Raw genomic sequence first — 8,035 nt, 5'->3', positions numbered from 1 at the left:
GGTTATTGATATTTCTCCCGGCAATCTTGATTCCAGCGTGTGCTTCATCCAGTCCAGCATGTCTCATGATGTACTCTGCATATAAGTTAAATAAGCCGGGTGACAGTATGCAGCCTCGACGTACTCCTTTCCTGATTTGAAACCAGTCTATTGTTCCACGTCCAGTTGTAACTGTTGCTCTTGACCTGCATACAGATTTCTCTGGAGGCAGGTCAGGTGGTCTGGTATTCCCATCTCTTGAAGAATTTTCCACAGTTTATTGTGATCCACACATTCAAAGGCTTTGGTGTAGTCAATAAAGCAGAAATAGATGTTTTTTTGGAACTCTCTTGCTTTTTCCATGATCCAACAGATGTTGGCAATTTGATCTCTGGTTCCTCTGCCTTTTCTGAAACCAGCTTGAACATCTGGAAGTTCATGGTTCACATATTGCTGAAGCCTGGCTTGGAGAATTTTGAGCATTACTTTACTGGCGTGTGAGATGACTGCAATTGTGCAGTAGTTTGAGTATTCTTTGGCATTGCCTTTCTTTGGGATTGGAATGAAAACTGCCCTTTTCCAGTCCTGTGGCCACTGCTGAGTTTTCCAAATTTGCTGGCATATTGAGTGCACCACTTTCACAGCATCATCTTTTAGGATTTGAAATAACTCAACTGGAATTCCATCACCTCCACTAGCTTTGTTCATAGTGATGCTTCCTAAGGCCCACTTGACTTCACATTCTAGGATGTCCAGCTCTAGGTGAGGGATCACACCATCGTGGTTATCTGGGTCATGAAGATGTTTTTTGTATGGTTTTTCTGTATATTCTTGCCATCTCTTCTTAATATCTTCTGCTTCTGGTAGCTACTGTTTCTGTCCTTTATTGTGTCCATCTTTGCATGAAATGGTCCCTTGGTATCTCTAATTTTCTTGAAGAGATCTCTAGTCTTTCTCATTCTATTGTTTTCCTCTATTTCTTTACACTGATCATTGAGGAAGTCTTTCTTGTCTCTCCTTGCTATTCTTTGGAACTCTGCATTCAAATGGGTTTATCTTTCCTTTCCTCCTTTGCCTTTCACTTCTATTTTCATAGCTGTCTGTAAGGCCTCCTCAGACAACCATTTTGCCTCTTTTCATTTCTCTTTCTTGGGGATAGTCTTGATCCCTACATCCTGTACTAAGTCACGAACCTCTGTCCATAGTTCTTCAGGCACTCTGTCTATCAGATATAATCCCTTGAATCTATTTGTCACTTCTACTGTATAGTCATAAGTGATTTGATTTAGGTCATACCTGAATGGTCTAATGGTTTTACCCACTTTCTTCAATTTAAGTGTGAATTTGACAATAAAGAGTTCATGATCTGAGCCACAGTCAGCTCCTGGTCTTGTTTTTGCTGACTGTATAAAGCTCCTTCATCTTTGGCTACAAAGAATATAATCAATCTGATTTTGGTATTGGCCATTGGTGATATCGATGTGTAGAGTCTTGTCTTATGTTGTTGGAAGAGGGTGTTTGCTATGACCAATGTGTTCTCTTGGCAAAACTCTGTTAGTCTTTGCCCTGCTTCATTCCGTAGTTTAAGGCCAAATTTGCCCATTACTCCAGATGTTCCTTGACTTCGTACTTTTGCATTCCAGTCCCCTATAATGAAAAGGATATCTTTTTTGGGTGTTAGTTCTAGAAGATCTTGTAAGTCTTCATCAGTTCAGTTCAGTTGCTTAGTTGTGTCTGGCTCTTTGCAATCCCATGAATTGCAGCCCGCCAGGCCTCCTTGTCCATCACCAACTCCCAGAGTTCACTCAGACTCATGTCCCTTGAGTCAGTGATGCCATCCAGCCATCTCATCCTCTGTCGTCCCCTTCTCCTCCTGCCCCCAATCCCTCCCAGCATCAGAGTTTTTTCCAATGAGCCAACTCTTTGCATGAGGTGGCCAAATTACTGGAGTTTCAGCTTCAGCATAGAACCATTCAATTTCAGCTTCTTCAGCATTATTGGTCTGGGCATAGACCTGGATTCCTGTGATATTGAATGGTTTGCCTTGGAAAGGAACGGAGATCATTCTGTCATTTTTGAGACTGCATCCAAGTTCTGCATTTTGGACTCTTTTGTCGACCATGACGGCTACTCCATTTCTTCTGAGGGATTCCTGCCCACAGTAGTAGATATAATGGTCATCTGGGTTAAATTCACCCATTCCAGTCCATTTTAGTTTGCTGATTCCTAAAATGTCGATGTTCACTCTTGCCATCTCCTGTTTGACCACTTCCAATTTGCCTCGATTCATGGACCTGACATTCCAGGTTCCTATGAATATTGCTCTTTACAGCATCAGACTTTACTTCCATCACCAGTCACTTCCACAACTGGACGTTGTTTTTGCTTTGGCTCTGTCTCTTCATTCTTTCTGGAGTTATTTCTCTTCTGATCTCCAGCAGCATATTGGGCACTTACCAACGTGGGAAGTTCATCTTTCTGTGTCCTATCTTTTTGTTGTTTCATAGTATTCATGGGGTTCTCAAGGCAAGAATACTGAAGTGGTTTGCCATTCCCTTCTCCACTGGACCACGTTTTGTCAGAACTCTCTACCATGACCCGTCTGTCTTGGGTGGCCCTATACAGCATAGCTCATAGTTTCACTGAGTTAGATAAGGCTGTGGTCCATGTGGTTAGATTGCTTAGTTTTCTGTGATTGTGGCTTTCAGTCTGTCTGCCCTCTGATGGAGAAGGATAAGAGGCTTATGGAAGCTTCCTGATGGGAGAGACTGACTGAGGGGGAAACTGGGTCTTGTTCTGACAGGTGGGGCCATGTTCAGTAAATCTTTAATTCAATTTTCTGTTGAAGGGGCTGTGTTCCCTCCCTGTTATTTGACCTGGGGCCAAATTAATTAATAGAAAGACAATTTTATGACTAAAAGTTTTTAGAATACATGAATTATTATTTTTTAGCCGCCTTAAAGTTGTATCTCTATCTGATGGGGAAATGGAACAAGATATGCCAGTGTTGTTGTTTCATATTAAATGATCTACTAAACAGTGGTGGTTGTGGCATAAAATCAGAGAAGATGTATTTGAGTCTTTTTTTCACATTTTCCTGATAAGACTGTACCTTTGGAAAAAAATGTTCTCAGTAAAGTGACTTCATATGTAATGTGTAAACCCAAATTTAGGAAAAAAAAAAAAGAAGTGGAAGAGTGGCTGAGGGCCAGAAGGAGTTACCCCGTTTTAGGCTGATTATAGGCTGAGTTGTGCCCACATGCACCCGCCCCCCCAATTTATATGTTGAAACTTAACCTTCAGTACCCCAGAGTGTGAATATATTTGGAGATAAGATATTAAAGAGGTAATTAATGTAAAACAAGGTCTTATTGATGAGCTTTAATCCAGTCCTACTGGTTTCCCTGTAAGAAGATATTAGGACATAGACAAGCCCAGAGGGGAGACTTGTGAAGCGAGGGCAGGAAGACGCCAACTAGACGACAAGGAGAGGGTGCTTAGAAGAAGCCAACTGTCTTGGACTTCTGGCCTCCAGAAGTGTGAGGAATAAACCTTTGTTATTTAAGCCATGGACTGTGGCATTTTGTTATGACAGGCCAAGCAAACTAATATGCACTGACTCTGTACCTGACCTCAGGACCTTATCACATCCCTGGGAGGACCACTCTAGGATGACGGCAGCTAAGAACCTACTGATAGGATTGAAGTGAAGTCGCTCAGTCCAACTCTTTGTGGCCCCCTGTAGTCCGTGATAGGATTAGCAGTTAGAATAGAAATTCAATTGTTTAATGAATACTAAAACAGTATCTTATTTCTTCCACACGTAACCTTGAGCCTTAGGATTCAAACTTGGTAGCTGCGCTATTTTTTTCATATTGATTTTGCTACATTATATTTTGAGGGATTTGTTTTTATTTATATACAAATTGGAAGTGGTTAAACAGGAGATGGCAAGAGTGAACGTCGACATTCTAGGGATCAGCAAACTAAAATGGACTGGAATGGGTGAATTTAACCCAGATGACCATTATATCTACTACTATGGGCAGGAATCCCTTAGAAGAAATGGGGTAGCCATCATGGTCAATGGAAGAGTCCGAAATGCAGTAGTTGGATGCAGTCTCAAAAACGACAGAATGATCTCTGTTCCTTTCCAAGGCAAACCATTCAAAATCACAGTAATCCAAATCTATGCCCCAACCAGTAACACTGGAGAAGGTGAGGCTGAACTGTTCTATGAAGACCTACAAGACCTTTTAGAACTAACACCCCCAAAAGATGTCCTTTTCATTATAGGGGACTGGAAAGCAAAAGTAGGAAGTCAAGAAACATCTGGAGTAACAGGCAAATTTGGGCTTGGTATACGAAATGAAGCAGGGCAAAGGCTAATAGAGTTTTGCCAAGAGAACGCACTGGTCATAACAAACACCCTCTTCGAACAACACAAGAGAAGACTCTACACATGGACATCACCAGATGGTCAACACCGAAATCAGATTGATTATATTCTTTGCAGCCAAAGATGGAGAAGCTCTATACAGTCAGCAAAAACAAGACAGGGAGCTGACTGTGGCTCAGATCATGAACTCCTTATTGTTAAATTCAAACTGAAAGTGAAGAAAGTAGGGAAACCACTAGACCATTCAAGTATGACCTAAATCAAATCCCTTATGATTATACAGTGGAAGTGAGAAATAGATTTTAGGAACTAGATCTGATAGGATGTGTGCCTGAAGAACTATGGACAGAGGTTCGTGACATTGTACAGGAGACAGGGATTAAGACCATCCCCATGGAAAAGAAATGCAAAAAAGCAAAATGGCTGTCTGAGGGGGCCTTACAAATATCTGTGAAAAGAAGAGAAGTGAAAAGCAAAGGAGAAAAGGAAAGATATAAGCATCTGAATGCAGAGTTCCAAAGAATAGCAAGGAGAGATAAGAAAGCCTTCCTCAGTGACCAATGCAAAGAAATAGAGGAAAACAACAGAATGGGTAAGACTAGAGATCTCTTCAAGAAAATTAGAGATACCAAGGGAATATTTTATGCAAAGATACGCTTGATAAAGGGCAGAAATGGTATAGACCTAACAGAAGCAGAAGATATTAAGAAGAGGTGGCAAGAATACACAGAAGAACAGCACAAAAAAGATCTTCAAGACTGAGATAATCACGATGGTGTGATCACTCAGCTAGAGCCAGACATCCTGGAATGTGAAGTCAAGTGGGTCTTAGAAAGCATCACTATGAACAAAGCTAGTGGAGGTGATGGAATTCCAGTTGAGCTATTTCAAATCCTGGAAGACGATGCTGTGCAAGTGCTGCACTCAATATGCCAGCAAATTTGGAAAACTCAGCAGTGGCCACAGGACTGGAAAAGGTCAGTTTTCATTCCAATCCCAAAGAAAGGCAATGCCAAAGAATGCTCAAACTACTGCACAATTGCAGTCGTCTCACATGCCAGTAAAGTAATGCTCAAAATTCTCCAAGCCAGGCTTCAGCAATACGTGAACCGTGAACTTCCAGATGTTCAAGCTGGTTTTAGAAAAGGCAGAGGAACCAGAGAGCAAATTGCCAACATCTGCTGGGTCATGGAAAAAGCAAGAGAGCTCCAGAAAAACATCTATTTCTGCTTTCTTGACTATGCCAAAGCCTTTGACTGTGTGGATCACAATAAACTGTGGAAAATTCTGAAAGAGATGGGAATACCAGACCATCTGACCTGCCTCTTGAGAAATCTGTATGCAGGTCAGGAAGCAACAGTTAGAACTGGACATGGAACAACAGACTGGTTTCAAATAGAAAAAGGAGTACGTCAAGGCTGTATATTGTCACCCTGCTCATTTAACTTCTATGCATAGTACATCATGAGAAATGCTGAGTTGGAAGAAGCACAAGCTGAAATCAAGATTGCTGGAAGAAATATCAATAACCTCAGATAAGCAGATGACACCACCCTTATGGCGGAAAGTGAAGAGGAGCTAAAAAGCCTCTTGATGAAAGTGAAAGAGGAGAGTGAAAATGTTGGCTTAAAGCTCAACATTCAGAAAACGAAGATCATGGCATCCGGTCCCATCACTTCATGGGAAATAGATGGGGAAACAGTGGAAACAGTATCAGACTTTATTTGGGGGAGCTCCAAAATCACTGCAGATGGTGACTGCAGCCATGAAATTAAAAGATGCTTACTCCTTGGGAGGAAAGTTATGACCAACCTAGATAGCATATTCAAAAGCAGAGACATTACTTTGCTGACTAAGGTCCGTCTAGTCAAGGCTATAGTTTTTCCTGCGGTCATGTATGGATGTGAGAGTTGGACTGTGAAGAAGGTTGAGTGCCGAAGAATTGATGCTTTTGAACTGCGGTGTTGGAGAAGACTCTTGAGAGTCCCTTGGACTGCAAGGAGATCCACCCAGTCCATCCTAAAGGAGATCAGTCCTCGGTGTTCTTTGGAAGAAATGATTCTAAAGCTGAAACTCCAGCACTTTGGCCACCTCACGTGAAGAGTTGACTCATTGGAAAAGACTCTGATGCTGGGAGGGATTGGGGGCAGGAGGAGAATGGGACGACAGAGGATGAGATGGCTGGATGGCATCACCGACTCGATGGATGTGAGTTTGAGTGAACTCCGGGAGTTGGTGATGGACGGCGAGGCCTGGTGTGCCACAATTCATGGGGCCCTAAAGAGTCAGACATGACTGAGCAACTGCCCTGAACTGATATACTCTTTGTTATTCATCTTTTTAATATATCTCTCTTAGAACAATTATTTTATGACCCATTGTCAGGTTGCTTGAAATCACCTAGTACATTTCCCACTTCTGTTTTTGTTCCCAGAAAGCTTGGTTATAGTGAATTTTGTGTTAAGTTTTCAAAGGGGAGATGCAGAAGACCCAGGTGTGGTCTCTTATTTGGGAAGAACTCGTGGGGGAGGGAACGGCCACCCATTCCAGTATTCTTGCCTGGAGACTTGGAAGAAAGAACTAAATCTCCAAGTCTGCAGCTGATTCAGCTGATCAAAGGCAAACCAGCAGTAAATAGTGAGAACCGTGGAAAATGCTTGGAGATTTTGTGATTTTGATCAGCAGATGGCAAGTGTAATTTAATAGACAAACTAAGAATTAATTGGGGAGCAAGGAGGCCAGGCTAGTGATGTGCCTCGGCAGAAAATAATTCTCTAACAAACAGATCAAGAAAAGGATTCAGGGATTTTTGTTCAAAAATCTTTAAAACTATCAGTCTAGTGCATAGTTCTGGGAACCAAAGAAACACAGTGTCAGCAGAGAGACACACAGAAGCTGGAGGTGGCATCTGCTACTTTGAAAATGACTTATTTGATCTAGTTGGGAATCTCACCATGTTAGCCATTATGATGCACGAAGGTGACGGAAGAAGCATGGAAACTCAAGAATCACACGTGTTTACTTATGTAAGAGGGTGTTAGTCACTCAGTCCTGTCAGACCCTATGACGCTATAGACTAGCCCGCCAGGCTCCTCTGTCCATGGGATTTCCCAGGCAAGAATACTGGAGTGGGTAGCCATTCCCATCTCCAGGATATCTTCTCAGCCCAGAGATCAAACCCTGGTCTCCTACATTGCAGGCAGATTCTTTACTGTTTGAGTCACCAGGGAAGCCCTGTATAAAAGGGCCACAAACTCAAATACCTCCCAGGACCGAGCAGATGAGGAAATGTGTGAGTTGTCATGGTAAGACTTTGTAGAAGGGTGGGAACTGGGTCAGAATGGAGGATGCGTTTAGATTCACACACACATACACACACACTCTCACTGTCGCTGCCCAACAGAACACATCCCTCTGCTCAATTCAGCTCTTTGGATCCCTGATTTAGAGAGTTTTGTTCTGTCTCTCTCCTGACCCCTCCCTAATCCGAAGGACCCTGGAGGATAGGGCTGTGTCTCAATCTTATGTCCTGTTCTCTGTGCCATGAAGATTGGTTGAAAATGAAGACGCTCTCTGCTCTACCTAGCAGAGCAGGCTGATGACACCTGCTGCGTCTATTCCTCAGGAGCTGCTGCATCTCAAGCTGTGTCTTAAAGA

The sequence above is a fragment of the Capra hircus genome, chromosome 8 (assembly GCF_001704415.2).
Source record: "Capra hircus breed San Clemente chromosome 8, ASM170441v1, whole genome shotgun sequence".
NCBI lineage: Eukaryota > Metazoa > Chordata > Mammalia > Artiodactyla > Bovidae > Capra > Capra hircus.
This window is presented reverse-complemented; position numbering follows the sequence as displayed.